Raw genomic sequence first — 22,956 nt, 5'->3', positions numbered from 1 at the left:
ATTCTGCAAACAACAATAGCCAGAGGCCAGAATTTTATTAACCCCCCTCTTTCATTCAAATTGTTAGAATTCAATACTTTACTCCATGGCAAAATCAACATCTGCTCGACAATTTCATGTCATAATCATGATTCTCATTTTTTTCAACAGAAGGTGTCAATAGTAGTCCTGCTGTTGCCATTTATCATAGAATTTACAGTGCAGAAGTTGGCCATTCGGCCCATCGAGTCTGCACCGGCTTTTGGAAAGAGCACCCTACCCAAGGTCAACACCTCCACCCTATCCCCATAACCCAGTAACCCCACCCAACACTAAGGGCAATTTTGGACATGAAGGGCAATTTATCATGGCCAATCCACCTAACCAGCACATCTTTGGACTGTGGGAGGAAACCGGAGCACCCGGAGGAAACCCACGCACACACGGGGAGGATGTGCAGACCCCGCACAGACAGTGACCCAAGCCAGAATCGAACCTGGGACCCTGGAGCTGTGAAGCCATTGTGCTGTCCACAATGCTACTGTGCTGCCCTCCTCTAAGCCCATCTTTTGTTCCGTTATTTGTCCCATTACCACCCCGCTTTTGCAATGCACGTTATAATCCTTGTCATTTCGTTGTGGCTGCCTTCCACCCTATCACAGACCTTTCCTTTCATTGTAACTGGATTGCTCTGCAAACGACCAGGATCGACTCGATAGCCCGAATGGATTCCTGCTGTAACAACCCTAGGAATGTAGAACCTGATAACACATACACAATAAGCGAAGAAAGGGAAAGTGGTTAGCACTGCTGCCTCACGGCGCTGAGGACCCGGGTTTGATCCCGGCCCCGGGTCACTGTCCGTGTGGAGTTTGCACATTCTCCCCGTGTCTGCGTGGGTCTCACCCCCACAACTCAAAGATATGCAGAGTAGGTGGATTGGCCACGCTAAATTTAAAAAATAAATAAATTTGTAGTACCCAATTCATTTTTCCAATTAGGGGGCAATTTAGCGTGGCCAATCCGCCAACCCCGCACATCTTTGGGTTGTGGGGGCTAAACCCACGCAAACACAGGGAGAATGTGCAAACTCCACACGGACTGTGACCCAGAGCCGGGACCTCGGTGCCGTGAGGCAGCATTGGCCACGTTAAATTGCCCTTAATTGGAAAAAATGGAATTGGATACTTTAAATTTCTAAAAAGAAACAAATAAGCAAAGATGCATTAAAGTGGAAGTTAGATAAATACATGAGAGGGAAAGGAATGAACAGATATGATGGTAAGATTAGATTGAAGAGGGGTGGCAGGTGGCGTGTGTGCAGAAGAAATACTGGTGTGTACAGTTGGACCAAGTGAGATTTTTGTGTACTGTATACAATTAGCTGTCCTGCTACCTATTTAGCTGTGTTAGGCAGAGCAAGGGCCGGGACATGTGCGGGTTACTGGAAGGATGCTACTCAATGTCCACCGAATCAAACTTTCCAGTCGGGGTCAGGGGTTAGCAGTCACCATATCTTCAAATCCCAAACATTTCTTCATTCACCTTAGAGATTCTGTTGCCACTGTCTTATCACTCGTCACTTCACCTGGCTTTTCTTTCCCCATGTCTCACCCAAGGTGATTAAGGACAAATGTAATTTCTTTAGGAGCCTGTCCTCTCAGGTGCATCCATTGACATATTTCAAAGAGACCAATTGGATTATGCCTGGACATTATGGGCGGGATTCTCCCGCAATTAGTGGTAACCATGTCCAATGGTGACCATGAAACCATTGATGTAAAAAACCTCCTGGTTCACTAATATCAGCCGGTAAAAAAATCTGCCGACATGTGACCCACAGCAATGTGGTTGACTCTTAACTACCCTCTGAAATCACGTGGTAAGCCATTCAGTTCAAGAGCAACTTGGGATGGGCAATAAATGCTGGTCCACACAGGACGCCCACAGTCAACAAATGGTGTTTCTGATGGATGGCAAGGTGGCACAGTGGTTAACACTGCTGACTCACAGCCCCAGGGACCCGGGATGCAAGGGATAAGCGTGATAGCAACAGTGTGATAGCTGATGCTTGCCTGGCTCCTTTATTGTTAATTAATTTTGAGCTATGCCTCACAGGAAAGGTGAAGAAGAAGTGTCTCTTTTCTGAAGCATTCCGAAAGGTAAATATTTGTGGGGTTTTATTCCGTCCCGCTATGCTATGTAGTACAAATACGAATTTGGCAGATGATCAAATGGTAGCCCTCAGAGGAATTAGCAATTTCCGGAAGACGCCAACACAAGCAAAACACATGGATGATTCAGCTAAGAACGTTCGGCCATTGCGCCAATATACCTTGACAATAGCTTGACATGTAAAATGCACAGAACATTTTACGAAATAATGTCAATTGATTCCTGGGGTGAGAAGGCTGTTCTGTGAAGAGAGGCTGAGTAGAATGGAGGAAGACTTTCCAGAGGTTGGAGGTAATGGCATAATATTGCCACTGGGCTGGTAATCCCGAGACCCGGGGTAATGCTGTGGGGACCTGGATTCAAATCTCACCATGGCAGATCCCACAGTCAACGAATTTAAAAAAAGAATGAAATATCGAATTTCTCATTGAAATGTTTAAACCCCTTAGAGGGTTTGGCAGGGTAGATGCTAAAAGATTTTTTACCCTGGTTACAAACTCTAGAACTAGGGGATCATCACCTGAGGATTGACCGTTTAAGACACAGAGCAGTTAGAGTTCTGTATCCCAGTGCCGGAGTTATGGTGCTAAGTCATTGAGGATAGTCCAGACTGCAATTGATGGATTTTTCATCCTCATAGATACCATAACTTAAAAAGAAATTCAAAGTTCCGGTTAACAACTGAAAGAATGACAAATAAATATTTCTCACTTTAAGACGTCGACTGTAACAAATGACTAAAAACACTATTGACTGAACACTATATTTGGAAGTAACGTAAGCTTTAAACAACAGAAGAAAATACACCCCCCATACTTTTTATTTGAAATGAAAAATGAAAATCACTTATTGTCACAAGTAGGCTTCAAATGAAGTTACTGTGAAAAGCCCCTAGTCGCCACATTCCGGCGCCTGTTTGGGGAGGCTGGTATGGGAATTGAACCGGGCTGCTAGTTTGCCTTGGTCTGTGCCCCAGTGTGCTAAACCAGCACCTCTGAAAAAACACACCTCACAGGTACACTTTATACTGTCCTTTATGAAGAGGTTAAATTTTCCCAGAATCAATCCAAAGTAATTCTTTGCTCCCAAAGGCTTATTCCTAATCTTTTTCTTTCTGGATCTGGTAACCTGCAGCCATAGTACTGTCCTTCTGAGAGATGTGAATGGATTTCCCATTGAAGCCACTCCATTCCGCCGGGAAGCCTGCAGGCGGGAATGTGCTGCCGCCAGGGAAAGTGAATCGCAACAGCTGGAGAATTCCGGCCTAGGGCTGGATATAGCTAAAGCATCCTCCAGATAAAGGCCGGCAAAACCCAAGCCATCCTCAAGTCTCCCACCCACGGTTCACTCCAATTCAATCTTCTGCTTGACCCACACTCGGCCAAGTCCATACCAACTCCCCGCCCCCATCTAACCAATCACCATTTACACCCACACCACCACCCTAGCCAAAACATTGCCTGCTTCATCTCCATCTCTATTTCCAGACGCAATTATTGGGCGAGATTGCCCGCTCCTCCAGCCGTGTGTATCTCGGCGGTGCGCCATTCGCTGACAGTGGGATTCTATCTTCCCGTCGCTTGTCAATGGGATTTCCCACTGAAGCCACCCCATGCCGCCAGGAAACACGCAAGCGAGGGTACACTGCCGGCGGGAACAGGGAATCCCAATTCCCCAATTTCTCAAATTCCTTGCCAACTTTCCCATTAATAACTACAGGTCTTTGGGTCCAGTTCCCAGCCCCCCAAAGCCCTTCCAGCAATGAATACCAGGTTCCATCACTCTCTGTGTAAAGATACCCATCTTAACAATGCCATTTCTAGCCCTAAACGACCTGCCCTGTGACTTTGTTCTGGCAGGAGTTTAGTTTGTTAAAGCTGCAGCAAGATAGTATTTTTGTATTAATCTGCTGACTTCCTTTGCTGAAGGATTTTAATGGATTGTGCGTGCAACTTTGCAGCAGCCTGGGTAACTATTTCCTGTTAACAAACCTACAAAGAAAGTTACAATTCCTTGATCTCAGATGGCAAAGGATTAATGCCACTTTCCTTCGTGACGTCATATTGTCGGCACCTCATGTTGGAGGGGGTCCAACGCAGGTTTATCAAAACTATACTGGGGCTCAGAGTCATAGTAGTATTTATGGGGCAGAAGGAGGCCATTCAGACCATCGAGTCCATGCTTGCCCACCCTGGAGCAATCCAGCCAGTCCCACTGCCCAGCAGGATCCAATAATCCTGCTCGATCATTTACATCAATTTTCCATCCAATTCCCTTCTGAATTCATTGATTGTTTTCGTGTCTCCCCGCCCCCCCTCCTGCCACTCACGAGTAACGATTTCCAGGTTATCATGGCTAATCCTGTAAAAAATGTGCTTCCTCAATTGCCCCTTGCATCTCTTATCCAAACCTTCGCTCTATATCCCCATGTCCTTATAAAATCAACTAATGGAGGCAGGTTTTCCTTGTCTACTGTATCCAAACCTTGTGACAACTTTGAATACCTTGATCAAATCTCCCCTCAATCTCCCTTGCTCCAAGGAGAACAATCTTGGCTTCCCCCACCCAACATAGTAACTAAAACCTCTGCAGCTCTGCAACCATTCTGGTAAATCACTTCTGCACCCTCTCAAGGATGAGAATCTTTATTAGTGTCACAAGTAGGCTTACATTAACACCACAGTGAAGTTAGCATGAAAATCCCCTCGTCGCCACACTCCGGAGCCTGTTCGGGTACACTTAGGGAGAATTCAGAATTTCCAATTCATTTAACAAGCACATCTTTCGGGACTTGTGGGTGGAAACTGGAGCACCCGGAGGAAATCCACGCAGACACGGGAAGAACATGCAAACTCCGTACAGACAGTGACCCTCACACCCTACCCATAGTGTGCTGACCAGAACTGGACGCAATCTAGTTGGGGTCTAACCTATGCTTTGTAAAGGCTCAGAAAATTTCCCCTCTATTTATGAAACTCAAGAACCCATATGCTTTGCTAATCATTCTCTCAATATGTCCGGCCACTTCAAAGAGTGATTCATATCCATTCCCAGATTTCTCTGTTTCTGACCACCCTTTACAACTGTGCCACGAAAGTACATCGCCTCTCCCCGTTCCACCTGTCCAAAGGCACCACCTCACACTTCCCTATTTAAACTCCATCTGCCACTTGCCTGCCCATTCTGCTGGCCTATCCATGTCATGTTACAGGTGATTTTTTTATTATCATCCTCACTGTTTGCTGCTCTTCCAAGTCGGAATCAATGACAAAGTTAGAAATTCTTACCTGCATTCCAAAATTCAAGTCATTTAAATATATCGCAAAAAAAAAAGCACTGCGCCGAGCACTGACCCTTGGGAACGCCACTGTCCCACCATCCTCCAGTTTGAACGATAATCGTCGACCGCCTCTTGCTGTTTTCTGTCCTTAAGCCAATTTTGTTTGTCCAGTTGAATACTGGCCCTCCTATTCCAGGAGCCTCAGTTTTGTTAATCCGTCTTTTGTGTGGTACTTTTCAAACCCCCAGGGTTACATTAGGAGGTGAGATAACACAAACGAGGGTTTAGAAGTTGGAAGATGATACGATCAAAGTCTTCAGGACAGTAAGGGGAATGGATGGGGCAAATAGAGAGAAACTATTTCACAAGTTGAGGAGTTTTGGGGTTGGGACAAATGACAAAGAAAATAGAAGCTGACTTCTGGGAGTGAAATTGGGAAACATCTCCCCACATGAAGGATGGTAGAAGTTCAGAACTCTCCTCGGCAAAGGGCAACTGATGCTAGATCAAATGTGTTTTCAAGAAGCACTTTGACCGAGTACTTGAGACAAAGGGGATCAAAGGATAAGGTGGGGGGGGGGGGGGGGGGGGGGAGACGGGACCAAGCTATTGAGTTGGATGATCAGCCATGATCATAATGAATGGTGGAACAGGCTTGAAATGGCCTCCTCCTGCTCCTATTTCTATGTAAATGTTCATTTTAATTGATCGATTTTTGTTAGCCAAAGGGATTAGGGGATACAGGGCCTTGGTGCGACTTCACCTGGTTTATTGTGTACAGTTTTGGTCTACCTACCTAAGAAAGGATATACATGCCAAAGAGGGAGTGCAGCAGTGGTTCACAGTGTTGATACCATGGATGCGCGGTAGCACAGTGGTTAGCTCTGTTGCTTCACAGTGCCGGGGTCCCAGGTTCAATTCCCGGCTTGGGTCGCTGTCTGAGTGGAGTCTGCACATTCTCCCCATGTCTGCGTGGGTTTCCTCCGGGTGTTCCGGTTTCCTCCCACAAGTCCTGAAAGACATGTTTGTTAGGTGAATTGGACATTCTGAATTCTCCCTCAGGGTACCTGAACGGAGGCGCCGGAATGTGACGACTAGGGGCTTTTCACAGTAACTTCATTGCAGTGTTAATGTAAGCCTACTCATGACAATAAAGATTATTATTATCACTATCATAAGACATTGAGATGGAGGATCAGCTATGATCATGTTGCATTGTGGATCAGGCTTGAAGGGCTGAATGGCCTCCTCCTGCCCTTAGTTTCTCTGTCTCTGTTAAACGGGGACAAAGGTGGGTATAAGAGATAGGTGATCTACATTGAATGGAAGAAAAGGTTCACTGGGGTAAATTGCCTCTTCCTTCTCCAGTGTCCTTAGGTCCCTTGGGGGAAACAAAATAACAAATTTTAATGTTTGCTCAATATGGCTAAAGCAAATGATTATTGTAAAACTGCTGTCATGGGAATGTCCCTTTAAGAACTGTTTATCTTCTCAAATGGCTGCAGTCATGTCATTGTGTGGGTGGAGCTGGGCAGTGGCTCTGGATTTTTACTTTCGTTTTGAGCTGGAAGCTATTTGTGGCTCAGAGTTTTACTTTAGGTTTAGACAGATGGAAGCTGTATTCAAACTGGAAGGATCTTGGAGTCTCTCTCTCGCTGCATGTTAAAAAGGTGTCTCCAGATCACTTGATAACTTCAAAGTGATAACTATGTTTTGGAAGTAATTCAAACCTACTGTTTTGTGGTAAAAGGGATTGTCTGATTTATGGATGTTGTTACTTGAGTGAAACAGTAAAGGAAAGTTATTAAGGGTTAAATAGAGAGTACTGTAGCTGTGTGGGGTATTTATGTTTGTAGTTGATAAAATGCTTACCGTGTGTGTTTATAAAATGTTAGCTGATTCGTGGAATAAACTTTGTTTTTGATTACAAGTGCTTAAGGCCTCTGTTGCATAACATCTGAAGAGTGGGCTCTTGTGCTCCTCATAACAAAAATCTATTAAAAGTTGTAGGTCAGGTGAACTCCATGATGCACTTTGGTGTTCTCTCAACCCTGGCCCATAACACTACTATTTAATTAAAAGTAATAAAAATGTTTGTAAGGTGCTGGACATAAGGGATAAAGACACAGAAGGGTTAAATGAATCCAAATCATTAATTTACAGACATTCCTGTTGCAGTATCACTGTTCCATCAACTCATGCTTGACGTTGCTGCTGAAGCTGCTTTTGAACAAAATGGAGATGAACGTGTTTCGAAGCAGACTCCAGGGAGAGTCTGTAATACCAGGAAACGATCAATTAGACATTATTTTGGTATTTAAGTTACACAGTGTACTAACAATGTACCTTTGCCCTTCTATTGAAATGTGTTTTTTAATGCAAGTTGTTGTTGTTGCCCTTTCTGTGTGGTGCCACGTTCTTGCGCAAAGTAGCTTGTTGCCTTTGAAATCTTTTAAAGAAATAATTTTATTCCAAGGCTGCATGCACCAAAGTGACACGATCAGAATCTATTGAGTTCGCTCCCCAAAGTCGCTAAGCAGGAAAAAAACCCTGACATTTTTATTCACCTTTCAAAAATTCATTACTGGGACGTGATCAATTGCCTTCTCGAACTGCTGCAGTTTCTATATGCACAGATATGCTCTGCTGTTAGGCAGTAAAGTCACGGTTTTTGACCCAGTGACAGTGAAAGAGCAGCGAAACAGTTGGGAGGCACAGTAGCACAGTGGTTCGCACTGTTGCTTCACAGCACCAGGGTCCCATTTCAGTGAGTTTGGAAGGTGCTGTTGAAGGTGCAGTGCATCTTGTAGATAGTACACATTGCTGACACTGGGGTGGTGAAGGGAATGAATATTGAAGGTGGTTGTTGGCGTATCAATCAGGCGGCCTACATTGTCCTGGATGGTGTTTAGCTTCCTGAGTCTAGTTGGAGCCGACACTCATCCAGACATCCAGTATAATAACTGTATATACTTCTAAACCTCCCTTATATGCTGTTGTGAATGCTCAGATGCCAAAATTGGCCTTCGATAGGGAGGAGGAAGGTCAAACAGAACAGCTCCATCTGATCACTGTCCATATCACTATACTTGTCAAAGCAGGTGAGCGTGTGTGGACATTGAATCAGGATCAGGAGCAAGCTTACCTTAAATATGTTCCATGGTTCCACACAAGTTACATACCAGAAATAGAGGGTAAGCTAAGGTCTAATAGAATGGGAAAATTATGATAATTAATATCAGCAGAGAAAACGTACCGGGGAAACTCAAGGGACTAAACTTTTAGCACAGGGCTAAATCACTGGCTTTGAAAGCAGACCAAGGCAGGCCAGCAGCACGGTTCAATTCCCGTAACAGCCTCCCCGAACAGGCACCAGAATGTGGCGACTAGGGGCTTTTCACAGTAACTTCATTTGAAGCCCACTTGTGCCAATAAGCGATTTTCATTTAATTTCATTTCAATCCCTGTGATCTGATGGCCCACACTCTCAGGATCTAAAAGAGGTGGCTCAGAGCTGGGCTGCAGATGCACTAGTTATGATTTTCAAAAATTCTGGAACCGTCCCAGCAGATAACAAGGTGGAAACGCAACACTGCTTTTCAAAAAAGGAGAGAAAAGGAAAACCGGAATCTACATGCCAGTGAGCCTGACATCAGTCATCGGGAAAGTGTTAAAGAATCTAATATTGAGGAAGTCTTAATAATGCACTTTGGAAAGCAAAATACAATTAGAACAAGTCAACACAGCTTTATAGAGTCCCTACAGAGCAGAAGGAGGCCATTCGGCCCATTGAGTCTGTACCGGCCCTTGGAAACAGCACCCTGCTAAGACCCACGCTTCCACTCTATCTCCGTTACCCCAGTAACCCCACCTAACCTTTCGGGTACTAATGGGAAATTTTAGCACGGCCAACCCACCTAACCTGCACATGTTTTGGACTGTGGGAGGAAACCGGAGCACCCGGAGGAAACCCATGCAAACACGGGGAGGAAGTGCAAAGTCCACAGACACAGTCACCCGAGGCCGGAATTGAACCCGGGTCCCTCGATCTGTGAGGCAGCAGTGCTAACCACCGCGCCGCCGTGAAAGTGAAAACTTGTAGTGTAGATGAAGGAGAAGCAGTTGATCTTTTGTCTTTTCCCACTGGCAGCACACCCCGCCTGGTGGTTTCCCGGCAACGTGGAGTGGCTTCAATGGGAAATCCCATTGACAAGCAGCGGGCAGAGAGAATCCCGGCGCCAGTGAAGAGAGTGGCACCGAGGCACACACGCCTGGGGGACCGGAGAATCCCACTCCTGGTTAACTTGCACAAGATAAAGGCTCAGGGGGGTTGAGGGTGATAATATCAGCAAAGATAGATAATTGGTTAGCAGAAAGGAATCAGAGAGTAGGGTCAAATGGGGCATGTTCAGGTTGGTAGACTGTGACTAGTGGAGTGAGGCAAGGATCAGTGTTGGGGCACTCAGCTATTTCCAATCTGTATGGATGACATAGACACAGAGAGTAATGTATCTAGGTTTTCTGGCAATACAAAGCTTGGTTGGGGATGCAAATTGTGAGATTACAAAGAGGCAGCAAAGCGATCGGGTTAAGTGAACGGGGAACAAGGTGGCAGGTGGATGATAATGAGACAAAGCTTGAGGTCGTTCGCTTTGGCCGTAAGAATGGAAATGCAGAATTTTTTTTGAAAGGCTTGAGACTCGCAAATGTTGATGTTCAGAGTAACCTGGGTGCGCTGATAAAAAAAACAGCATGTAGGCCCAGCAAACAATCAGGAAAGCAAATAACACGTTGGCCAATTTTGAAAGGAAATTGGGTTACAAGAGTAAAGAAGTCTTGCTACAATTGTATGGCGCTTTGGTGAGATCATGCCTGGAATACTGTGCGCCATTTTGGTCTTCATACGTAAGGAAGTTCATACTCACATTGGAGGCGGTACAACGAAGGCTTCCTCAATTGGTTCCTGGGTTGAGGGTATGTCCTTCGAAGCGAGGTTGAGTAAAACTGGGTCGATATTCTCTGGAGTTTACAAAAATAAGAGGTGATCTCATTGAAACATTCAAGGTGATGAAGGGGTTTGACAGGGTAGAAGCTGAAAGGTTGGGTGGGATTCTCTGGCCTGTCGGTCGCGTGTTTCTCACGGCGAGAGGCAGTTGGCTTTGGCCAATGGCTAGATTATCTGATCCCACAATTGTCAAGAGGATTTCCCATTGAATCCCCCCCCATGCCACTAAGAAACCTGCCGCGGGAGTGCACCATTGGCGGAAAGATCCCACCAGTGTGAACAGCCGGAAGATCTCACCCGTTGTTGCCCCTGGCTGAGGAATCTAAAACACAGCAGCAAATCGTAGGATAAGATGACGAGAAATGTCTCCACTCAAAGGGTTATGAACCTTCAGAATTTTCTGCCTTGAAGGGGTTGTGAAGTGTCATCACTGAATATGTTTAAGGCTTACCGAGACATTTTAGGTCTCCCTGGAAACAAAGAGAAAGAATGGGGAGCAGGAGAATAAGTAGAGTTGAATGCCTCGATCATATTGAACGTTGGAGCAGGCGCGGGGGATGCATGGTCCACTTCTGCTCCTTTGTATCTTATGTAGAGGGAGAATAAACTTTTGTTTTGGAACCTTTACAATGCCAGCTTCAAGATTGCCAGCATTCACTCGCTATGGAACACTTCCAAGGTCTCTGACTGAAATCTGCCACCTCGCTCTCATTTGGTAGACAATTCCGATGCCATCAAGTTAGTGCGAGGTCCAGGAGGAAGGACCTGTCCCATTACAGGGTGGGGCTGGGGCTGTTTAGCACAGGGCTAAATCGCTGGCTTTGAAAGCAGACCAAGCAGGCCAGCAGCACGGTTCGATTCCCGTACCAGCCTCCCCGGACAGGCGCCGGAATGTGGCGACTAGGGGCTTTTCACAGTAACTTCATTGAAGCCTACTCGTGACAATAAGCGATTTTCATTTTTCAGGTGTGTTGAACTCAAGCGCAGTCAGGAAATCTAGGTCTGCATCTAAATCCATCCACACCACCACAACCCTTACTACACGTGTATGCATTTGTTTTTTGGCCTGTTCCACACCGCCCATCCCCTCCCTCACCCTGTGTGCACTTTGCTTCACTCGCACATCGCACAATGGAATCTTCAGTTTAACATTGAACTGTGGGCAGCGTTTTATAGACTGACCCCGACAGGAAGTGTTCAAAATCGGATCAAACGTTTCCCACTTCTGAATGCATGGCTGGCTGACGCACAAAGGTTTGCCACAGCAGAGAAGAGTTGGAGGGTCACCGCCTCCTACAGAACTGATGCCAACGCCTTTCGATCAAAAGGGAAGAAGGATAAAGGGGTTTGAGAACAGAGTAGGCACATGAGATTATGGAGGGTAAACATCAGCATGCACTGATTGCTCTCTTTCTCTCTCTCTCTCTCTTTGTTGTAATTAAGGGAGGAAATCCTTAAGGTTTTCCTTTCATAAAACATTGGTGCAACATCTTAGAATTAAGAACATTCCTCTTTTGGCCATGTTTTCCACAAACAACAACACGCTCTCACGTTCACGACTCGTTCAGTGGTTCCATTAGGGCTGCTTTCCAGCCTTCAGAATTTCAACAAACATCCGCTCAGTGAAAGCTTGTTCCAATGTTCCCAGATCCGCTGACTTTCACAATCGCCACCAAGATTTCCTCATCCCACTTCCTAACTCTTCCCAGTTAATGCCCAGTGGGAATTGAGTCAGAGCTTTGTCTGATTCGCACAGCCACTGGGCGCAATTTTACCACCATGTTGCGGCCGGCGTGGATCTGGGCGCACCGGTTGAATGGCAGGAATTGCCAAAATCAGGTGGGTTTCCTCCGGGTGCTCCGGTTTCCTCCCACAGTCCAAAGACGTGCAGATTAGGTTGACTGGCCATGCTAAATTGTCCTTAGTGTCCAGAAAGGTTGGGTGGGGTTACGGGGATAGGTTGGAAGTATGAGTTTGGATGGGGTGCTCTTTCCAAGGGCCAGTGCACACTCGATGGGCCGAATGGCCTCCTTCTGCACTGTAAATTCTATGATGCTATGAAAATCGAGATTCGGGCCAGGTGCGATTAAGTTTGTTGTCTAACCAGCCTGCTCCCGATGGCGAATTCTGGATCACACCCAAATATGCCGAGCATGTCATGAATTTGCATTAATTTACATCTAATTAGCGAGATTGAAGACGGATGTAATGGCCTCCCAGGGATTAGCCAGCTCCCCAGCGGGAAATCACGCGGGCGGCATTTATCATTCCTTTTTAAAAACGTGAGGCTGACGCAATGGCTGCTGAGGGAGACTGAGGAGGTGTGGAGTCATTTCCATTTTCCAGCATGGAGCTCAAGAGTACTGGAGCTGCTGCCCCAGTGCAAGGGGGAGGGGAGGGGGGGAATCACTCAGTGTTGGGTGGGGGGGTTGGGCTTGGTCGGGGGTGGGGGGGGCTGAAGAGTTCCAGGTCAGGGGTCGCCACTGAGTTATATGCTGATGGTCACTTGAACTCCCTTTGACTGTGAGCAGCCTCTGCTTGCACAGCTAAAGGCTATTAATAATAAGGAATTGGCCTTGTTAGTTGTGAGAGCACTTCACAGCTGCAGGTTGTGTTTGCTGCTGCTCCTGCTGTTGGCTGCAGATGCTGTTGTTGTTTCCTTCCTTTTCTGTAGTTGGAAGGAAGGACAATTGTTTCTTAGATACCTGGGCCCTGGAGCCCTGGGCTCCGGGGGTATGAGTCCACAAGGAACTGGGACCTGGTGCGTGACATTGATCTGAATGGACCACATGATGATGCCGTTGAAGAAATGCTTTTGCAGATTGCTGATGATATTTAAAAAAAGTTAAACTTTTTTTTCAATAATATTTATTGTCCCAAGTAAGCTTACATTAACACTGCAATGAAGTTACTATGAAAAGCCCCTAGTCACCACATTCCGGGAACACAGGGGGAGAATTCAGAATGTCCAAATTATCCAATAGCACGTCTCTCGGGACTTGTGGGAGGAAACCGGAGCACCCGGAGGAAACCCACGCAGACACGGGGAGAACGTGCAGACTCCGCACAGACAGTGATCAAAGTCGGGAATTGAATATGGGATCCTGGTGCTGTGAAGCCATAGTGCTAACCACTATACTACCCTGCCGCTTTTGTTGTTGGTGTGGTGCATGCTGCATTAAACTAGCACGTCACCACGGGTTAAACACGCTGGAAGTCAAGGATGTTCAACTGCACCTTATGAGCCAGTGGAATATGTGGATGCCGGGATGTGGTCCTGGTGAGAGTGGGCCGTGCGGGAGGGGCTGCGCAGCTATGGCTCCTGGATGGAGAATGGCACTGATACACGGAACAAGTAACACATTGATGGACCGATCATTTCTACGACAAAGGTCTGGACAGGATAACACGTACTGTGTGTTTGGCTTTTTTTGTGTGAAAATGAGCTGATACAGCTTTGTATTGGTACCAAAATGGAACAGTGAAGTTTCCTTGTTTAATGGTTAGTGTGATATGTGGAATATTACGTAGTTGATTTTCAAATCTTTGTTACTGTTGACTGTTTGATAAACAAAATATTCTCAAGTGGTGCTGCAGGGTGGTTGTGGCTTTGTTTTCTGCTGCATCCTTTAATTCTGTGGCCAGGAGCAAGGAAAGGGAGGTTGTACGATGACCCACAACTGATGCCGGAACAGAGGAAGGGGTACTCTGTTTCTCCTGTGGCGTGGTCTGTGCAGGGAGGGGAAGAACCAGACCGATTGACCCGCATGAGCAACCCAATGCAGGCATTACAGACATGCTCTCGCAGACTGCTGCTGGCCTTATCGTGCTGTTGACAGTTTACTGTTTAACCTGTATTTAGTTTTCTTTGTACAAATGCACTGTTGCAGCCCTGTGTTTGCACCGATCGTCTGTAGTGAAATGTTACTTGTATGAAATAAAATGAAAATCGCTTATTGTCACGAGTAGGCTTCAATGAAGTTACTGTGAAAAGCCCCTAGTCGCCACATTCCGGCGCCTGTCCGGGAGGCTGGTACGGGAATCAAACCGTGCTGCTGGCCTGCTTTAAAAGCCAGCGATTTAGCCCAGTGAGCTAAACCAGCCCCATATGTGTATGGCATGGCACCTCTTCCTTGTCGGTTAATGGTTAATGTGATATAAGTAGTTTGTTTTTACCCTTTTTGTATGATTGTTGACTGTTTAATAAACAAAATATTCTCAAGTGGGTCTGCAGGTTGTGTCTGCTCCTTGCTCCTGCTGGTAGCTGAAAATGCCTGAAGGCCGTGAAAGCCACCTCTTTTGCTTCTGTGGCCTGGAGGAAGGAAAGAGAGGATGTAAGATGGCTTGCGACCAGTGCTGGAGAAGGGAAAGGGGTGCTTTTTCTCTCTTCTGGCTGTCTCTGTGTCAGTTTCCAGTGTGACTTTCCATCATTGAGAGTCTACTGCTGGGAGCCGCGGGATGGGGAGAGAGAGGCGGAATGCAGCTGCAGCTGCCTGGAGGCTGTGTGTTTGTTTGCTGCCACCCCTTTTGCCACTGTGGCTGGAATAAGGACAGAGAGAATATTGCTGATATTCAGCAGGACAGCTAGAGAAGGGGAAGGGGATATTCTGTAGTGGATAGGTGCTTGTATATGTATGGCATGATGCCTTTTCCTTTTTGGTGAATGGTTAGTGTGATATATGGACTGTTAAGTAGTTTGTTTTCATCTTTGTATAAAGGTACTGATGACCGTTTATTAAACAAAATATTCTCAAGTGGCTTCTCATGGGTACAGGTTCCATATCTCTGATGATGACTATTGCATCGCATGTCAATCAAACTTTGAACACTTTGCCTGAACCCTAGAAGCATCAGCAGCATCGAGGAAGCAACGAACAATCAAACACTCGGGAGCTGGGCGTCAGCACTGGGGATATTCTCGTGACCAAAGGTGAATGTGTGAATCAGGAGAGGGCACCTGAGTATGGTGTCCCTAATATTCCCGGCAGGGATGTGGGGTCTAGGGGCTCCTGCTGTGGGTGAGTGTGCAGAGCGAGGTTCTCCAGCACAATTGGCTCGCTGGTGGCACTCTGAATGAAGGCAGAACACACAAGGGTGTGGAAGACTTGGAGGGTTTGAGGGTCCCTGGGTGGACGCCCGAACTGATTGTCGGTCTATCTCCTTCTCGAGTTCCTTACAGATACTAAAATGGATGGTGGTGTCAGTCCCGCAGAGGATATCCTCACTGTGCTCATGGCAGCCCAGGTGGCCAGATGCCAGAGAAGGTGGCAGCAGCATCGACGCAGGCTGGAGGCGGCACCCCATGGGCAGGGGGAAACCGTATACCCTGAAGATCCTGTGGTGATATGCATCACTGTCAATACACAAGGGGTTAATGTAGATACACTAGGACACTGTAAATACACAAGGGGTTAATGTGAACACACAACACCTAGATAGACACTAGAGGGAGCACCAGAGACATGACACACAGACATTCAACCAATAGGCCAGTAAGATTGGACACGACCAATGGGCATTCAAGACACACACAGAGGTGACACTACCACGGGGGGGCATTACACCAACCCATATATAAGGACACACATGATCTTCCTCTTTCCTCTTTCCAGTGGAGACACTCAGTGAGTACACAGGGTTGATTGAAACACATCACACCCACCACGTGGATTGTAGCAGACTGGTTCGTCAGTCTGAGTAGCTATAGCAGGATTAACAGGAGAGTCGAATCCAAGTAGGAGAATCGTTAACAGTTCAATAAATGTGTTAAAGCTATCTCCAAGTCTGAACCTTCCTTTGTCAGAGTGCACATCAAGGAAGCAGCTGATGCTACGTCAAGAGCATAACAAAACAGATCCGGCAGCCCATCAGGCCAAGGAGGAGCCTGCAGGGGGGCAACTGCGATGGTCCAAGCTGTACAGGCATCGTTGATCTTTTGAGGAGATGACAGACAGGATGTGCCGCAGGAGGCTCTGTCTTATCAAAGAGACAGTGCGGCACCTGTGCCATGTGTTCACGGACTAGGCACCCGTGGAGGAGGAGGACGCCCGCTCCCGGTGCCCATGAAGGTCACTGCAGCCCTGACCTATGCGACCAGTTCATTCCAGAGCTCAAGTAGGGACCCGTGCAGTATTTCACAAGCTACAGCCCACAAGTGCATCCGTGACGCCAAAGATGCTCTTTTGCCCCGGCACTAGACTATAGAGCTGGACGAGGCCCAGGGCCCCACTAAGATGCCTTGGCTGCAGGATTCTCTGCCATCGCCAAAATGCCCGGTCCACGGGGCAAACAATGGCACGCATGCCGCCTTGCACGCATCGGGGCATCAAGAAGTATCCTTAATTAACAGGAAGGGGTTCCACTTTCTAAATGGTCAACTTGTGTGCGACCACCACCTCCGGATCTTGCACGTGTGAGCATGGATGCCCACCGTGGCTGTTTTTCCATTGGTTCGCCAGCTTTTGACTTGGATGTTGTAGTTTATATCCCACTCCAGGGCTTGAGTCATAATCCAGGCTGACGCTTGAAACCACGGTCGGGATTCTCCGCGAACCGACCGGGCGTGCAACTCCGGCGCGAAGGAGTGGCGTGAACCACTCCAGCGTCGGGCCGCCCCGAAGGTACGGAATCCTCCACACCTTCAGGGGCTAGGCCGGCGCCGGAGTGGTTTCCACCGCATCAACGGGTGTGAAAGGGGCTTGGTACCATGCCAACCGGCGCCGAAGGGCCTCCGCCGACCGACACAAGTTGGCACATGCGCGGGAGTGCCACCATGTGCTGGCATCATCCCAGTGCATGCGCAGCGGGGTTCATCTCCACGTCGGCCATCGCGGAGGAATAGAGTGCCCCCACGGCACAAGCCCGCCGGCGGATCGGTGGGCTCTGATTGCGGGCCAGGCCACTGAGGGGGCACCTCCCGGGGCCAGATCACCCCGTGCCCTCCCCTGAAGACCTCGGGGGCTGCCCGCGCAGCCAGGTCCCACCGGTAAGTACCTGTTGTAATTTTCCGCTGGCGGGTCAGGCTGGAAACGGGTGGCCACTCGGCCCATCGCGGCCGCTGACCGGCGCGGTGTAATTCCCGCCCCCGCCAAATCCCCGGTGCCGGATAACTCGGCAGCTGGCGAGGGTGGGATTCACGCCGCCCCCCCCCCCCCCCCCAGCGATTCTCCGACCCAGCAGGGGGTCGGAGAATCCCGCCCTAGTATTCAGTGTCTCTGCGTTAACTCCTATCTGCCTGTTTCATTGGTTCCAACATTGATGTTAAACAGCCTATGGGTCTGTTCAAAAGTTGTAACATTGATTTCTCTTCCTCCGTCAAAATATAATTTATATCAGGGCAGCACGGTGGCCTAGTGGTTAGCACAACCGCCTCACGGCGCTGAGGTCCCAGGTTCGATCCCGGCTCTGGGTCACTGTCCGTGTGGAGTTTGCACATTCTCCCCGTTTCTGCGTGGGTTTCGCCCCCACAACCCAAAAATGTGCAGAGCAGGTGGATTGGCCATGCTAAATTGCCCCTTAATAGAAAAAAGAATTGGGTAATCTAAATTTAAAAAAAAATATATATATATAATTTATATCCAATGTCTACTAAGTGGCAGTCTGCTAATTTCGGATTTTAACATTTTGTACCCAGTGACACTGAAAACTCAATGCTGGAAAGGCTGAATTTTGGCTTCATTGTTTAGTTGTTGACGCATTTGGCTATGTCACATCTCATCAGGAGTCACCACCTTCTCTCCATGTGCAAGCCTCTTCTACCAGATTCTGCAGAGATCACCAAACATCTGCTTCCTGACAGCACTTTGAGCACAAACAACTGCGAAGCAGCTTCCCTTCGACAAATGTTTTAATGCAATATGAACACTGCTCCTCTTTTGCTTCAACAATCCATCCACATTGACCAAAAGAGAAATGTCAAGCTCGTCCCTCGATCTAGCTTTGCCTGCTGCAATCCTAGGACTGTACAAACCAAACAGAAAGAAAGACTTTCAATTATACTGCACTTTTTTTTAAATAAACATTTTACTGAGGTATTTTTGGTATTGTAACAACAACAAAATAAACAATGTACATGAATCTATAAACATAGTGCAAAAGCCGTCTGCCTTCCTTACAGGTCCCACCTTTATTAACCCCCTACTTTAAGCAAAACTAGCCCCCTCCCCCTTCTGTTGACGATTAATTTTCCGCGAAGAAGTCGATGAACGGTTGCCACCTCCGGGCGAACCCTAACATTGACCCTCTCATGGCGAACTTGATTTTCTCCAAACAGAGAAAGCTAGCCATGTCCGATAGCCAGGTCTCCGACTTCGGGGGCTTTGAGTCCCTCCAAGCTAATAGTATCCGTCTCCGGGCTACCAGGGAAGCAAAGGCCGGAATGTCTGCCTCTTTCTCCTCCTGGATTCCCGGATCTTCTGACACGCCGAAAATCACCACCACTGGACTCAGTGCCACCCTTGTTTTTAACACCGTGGACATGACGTCAGCAAATCTCTGCCAAAATCCCCTAAGCTTCGGACATGTCCAGAACATGTGGACATGGTTCACTGGCCCTCCCGCACACTTTGCACACCTGTCTTCCACCCCAAAGAATCTGCTCATCCGGCCCACTGTCATGTGGGCCCAATGAACAACCTTAAATTGTATCAGGCTGAGCCTGGCTCTACTCTACTCAACGCGTCCGCCCATAGACCATCCTCTATCTCTCCTCCCAGCTCCTCCTCTCACTTGTGCTTCAGCTCCTCGGTCTGCGTCTCCTCTGACCCCACAAGTTACTTGTGAATGTCAGATACGCTCCCTTCTCCTACCCACCGTCTGCAAACTATCCTGTCCTGAATCCCCCTTAGCGGTAGGAGCGGGAAGGTTGACACCTGTTTACGTAGGAAGTCCCACACCTGCAGACACCTGAATTTGTTTCCCCTCACCAACCCAAACTTCTCCTCCAGCGCCCTCAAACTCGGAATGCTCCCCTCTATAAACATGTCCCTCATCCTCTCAATCCCTGCTCTCCGCCATATCCGGAAACCCCCATCCCGGGATAACCGGTGATTATTACAGATTGGGGACCAGACCGATGCTCCCTCTGCTCCCTAATGCTTCCTCCATTGCCCCCGGCCTCTCAGGGCTGCCACCACCAGGGGGCTGGTGGAGTACCGTGCTGGCGGGAACGGCAGAGGCACAGTTACCAATGCCCCCAGACTGGTGCCCTTGCATGAAGCCGCCTCCATACGCTCCCATGCCGACCCCTCCCCCACCACCCACTTCCTGATCATGGCTATATTTGCCACCCAGAAATAGTTACTAAAATTTGTCAGCGCCAGCCCGCCCTCTCCCTGACTCCACTCAAGCATTACCTTCCTTACTCGCGGGGTCTTGCCCACCCAAACAAAGCCAGTGATCACTTTCTTGGCCCATTTAAAAAAAGGACCGTGGAATAAAAATGGGGAGACATTGAAATATAAACAGGAATCTCGGGAGGACCGTTATCTTCACCGTCTGCACCATCCCAGCTAGTTACAACGGAAGCGCGTCCCATCTCCGAAAATTGTCCTTCATTTGGTCTATTAGCCGGGCCAGATTTAATTGATGCAGCCGGTCCCATTCCCGCGCCACTTGAATGCCTCGGTACCTAAAGCTTCCCCCTACTAATCTAAACGGCAGCTCCCCAATCGCCTCTCCTGTCCCCTCGCCTGGACCGCAAATATCTCACTTTTCCCCATTTTAATTTATACCCCGAAAACAGGCCAAATTCCCCTAGAATCCCCAAGATTTCTTCCATCCCCTCGATTGGGACCGATACATACAGAAGCAGGTCGACTGCATGAAGTGAGACTCTGTGCTCCACTGCGCCCCCGGACCAGCCCCTTCCAGCCCCTTGAGACTCTCAGGGCAATTGCCAACAGCTCTATAGCTACCGCGAACAGCAGTGGGGAGAGGGGGCATCCCTGTCTCGTCCCCCGGTGCAGTCTAAAATAGCCCAATGTCCTATTCATCCGAACACTGGCCACAGGAGCCTAATACAGCAACCTGACCCAGTCAATAAAGCCCCGCCCAAATCCAAACCGTCCCAGTACCTCCCACAGTTAATCCCATTCTACCCGACCAAAAGCCTTTTCTGCATCCATTGCGATCACTTCCTCCATCTCCCTACCTTCTGGGGGCATCATGATCATGTTTAACAACCTTCTTACATTAGCCACCAACTGCCTACCCTTAACAAACCCCGTCTGGTCCTCCCCAATAACGTCCGGACCACAATCCTCAATGACAAAATTTTGGCCAGCAATTTGGCATCCACATTCAACAGGGATATCAGCCTGTGGGATCCACACAGCTCCGGGGTCTTGTTCCGCTCCAGAATCAGAGAAATCGTGGCCTGTGACATGGTCGGGGACAGCACCCCTCTTTCCCTTGCCTCATTGAACATCCTCATCAACACCGGCCCCCAATATCCCAGAGAACTTTTTGTAACACTCCACTGGGTACCCGACCAGCCCTGGGGCTTTACCTGACTGCATGGCCTTCAGACGCTCCACTATCTCCAGCCCTTCTACCAGCTCCCTGTCCACGTTTGGAAAATTCAGCTCCTCCAAGAAGTGCCTCATCCCCCCCAGCCCCGTAGGGCGTTCCGACCTGTGCCGCCTACTGTAGAAATCCCTAAACGCCTTATTCATCCCTGCTGAAGCTCCAACCAGGTTCCCATCTCCGTCATTTACTTTGCCTATCTCCCTGGCTGCCTCCCTCTTTCTAAGTTGCTGTGCAAGCATTCTGCTGGCCTTCTCTCCATGCTCATAGATCGCCCCCCCTCACCTTTCTCAGCTACTCCACCGCCCTCCCTGTGGTTAACAAGCCGAACTCCACCTGTCGCCTCCGCCGTTCCCTTAAAAGCCCTGCCTCTCTGGTCTCCGCATACCTCCTATCAATCTGTAGTATCTCCTTTACCAGTCGGTCCGTCTCTGCCCTGTCCACCTTCACCCTATGGGCCCGTATCGAGATCAGCTCCCCTCTGACCACCGCCTTCAGTTCTTCCCAGAACACCGCTGCTGAAATTTCCCCCGTGTCGTTGACCTGCAGGTAGTTCTGAATACATTTCCTCAGCCACTCGCACACCTCTTCATCAGCCAAAAGTCACACATCCAACCTCCAGTGCCGGCGCTGGTTACTGTCTTTACTAACCTGCAGGTCAACCCAGTGCGGAGCATGGTCTGAGATTGTGATCGCCGAGTACCCCGTGTCCTTCAGTCCCCTAAGATGCGTGAACACACCTGCCCTCTTGACCGGTCCATTTAACCCTCGAACATTCCAGGTGACCAGCCTAGTTGGGGGGGCACATTGCACCCTCCCTTCGCCGATCAGCCATCCCCTTTTTTGGGCCCGCCTCCAGCCCATGCTCTGCGCCACCACCAGTCCGCCCACAGGCAGCCTCCGCCCCCAACCTCCTCCCTGTCACTTAGCCCAAGTCCCTCCCTTGTCAGCAGAACATTTACCCCCCTCCCCCCCCCCCCCCAGTAACAACACTCTGTAACCCAACCTCTTTAATAAACCGAACATATGCACACCCCCCCCCACTGCGCTTCCGTGAGCTAGCCCGCCCAGCTAGCTTGGTGGCCCTATCCCTGGCGCCGGATAATCTCCCACCTATTGTTCCCTCCCCACCCTCCCCCCACCCGCTCATACAAACATACTCCAACATCAAACAATCCCCACACAATTGCCCGACAGAAAAACACCGAGACCTAAACAAGCACACCTCCATCCCCCAACAATGCAAATGAAAACCTTAACTCACTCAGCTTTACCGCTGATCCCAAATCAACGCAAAAGGCATTACAAACAGCTTCCACAAAACGAAAAACAAGAAACTTTTTTTAAAAAAAGAACAGAAAAACCAAAAAACCAAAACAAGGACGTTGCAGAAAAGTTCAAAAGTTCTCAGTCCACCATCAGTCCTTTCCTTTTCGCGAAGTCCAGCGCATCCTCAGGCGACTCAAAATAAAAGTGCTGTTCCTCGTAAGTGACCCGCACATGGGCCGGATACAACAATCCTAACTTCACCTTTTTCTTAAAAAGGATCGACCTAATCTGGTTGAAGCCTGCTCTTCTCTTGGCCACCTTCACACTCAGGTCTTGGTAGATCCGCAGGATACTATTGTCCCACTCACAGCTCCGTGTCTGCTTGGCCCAGTGTAGAATGCGCTCCTTATCCAAGTACCTGTGGAATCTCACCACCAATGCCCTCGGGGGGGGGGGGGGGTTCCCATTCGCGGATTCCTCGTGAGCGCCCTGTGAGCCCTGTCCACCTCCAAGGGTCGGGAGAATGTCCCCTCCCCCAGCAGCTTCTCAAACATACCCACTATGTATGCCCCAGCGTCCACTCCTTCGGACTCCTCCGGTAGCCCAACGATTCTCAAGTTCTGCTGGCGGGACCTATTCTCTAGGTCCTCCACCTTATCCAGGAGCTTCTTCTGCTGGTCTCTCAGCAACCCCACCTCCAACTCCACCGCAGTTTGATGTTCCT

This window comes from Scyliorhinus canicula, chromosome 18 (assembly GCF_902713615.1).
Source record: "Scyliorhinus canicula chromosome 18, sScyCan1.1, whole genome shotgun sequence".
Lineage (NCBI taxonomy): Eukaryota > Metazoa > Chordata > Chondrichthyes > Carcharhiniformes > Scyliorhinidae > Scyliorhinus > Scyliorhinus canicula.
The sequence above is the reverse complement of the archived record's forward strand: the minus strand, read 5'-3'. Positions refer to the sequence as shown.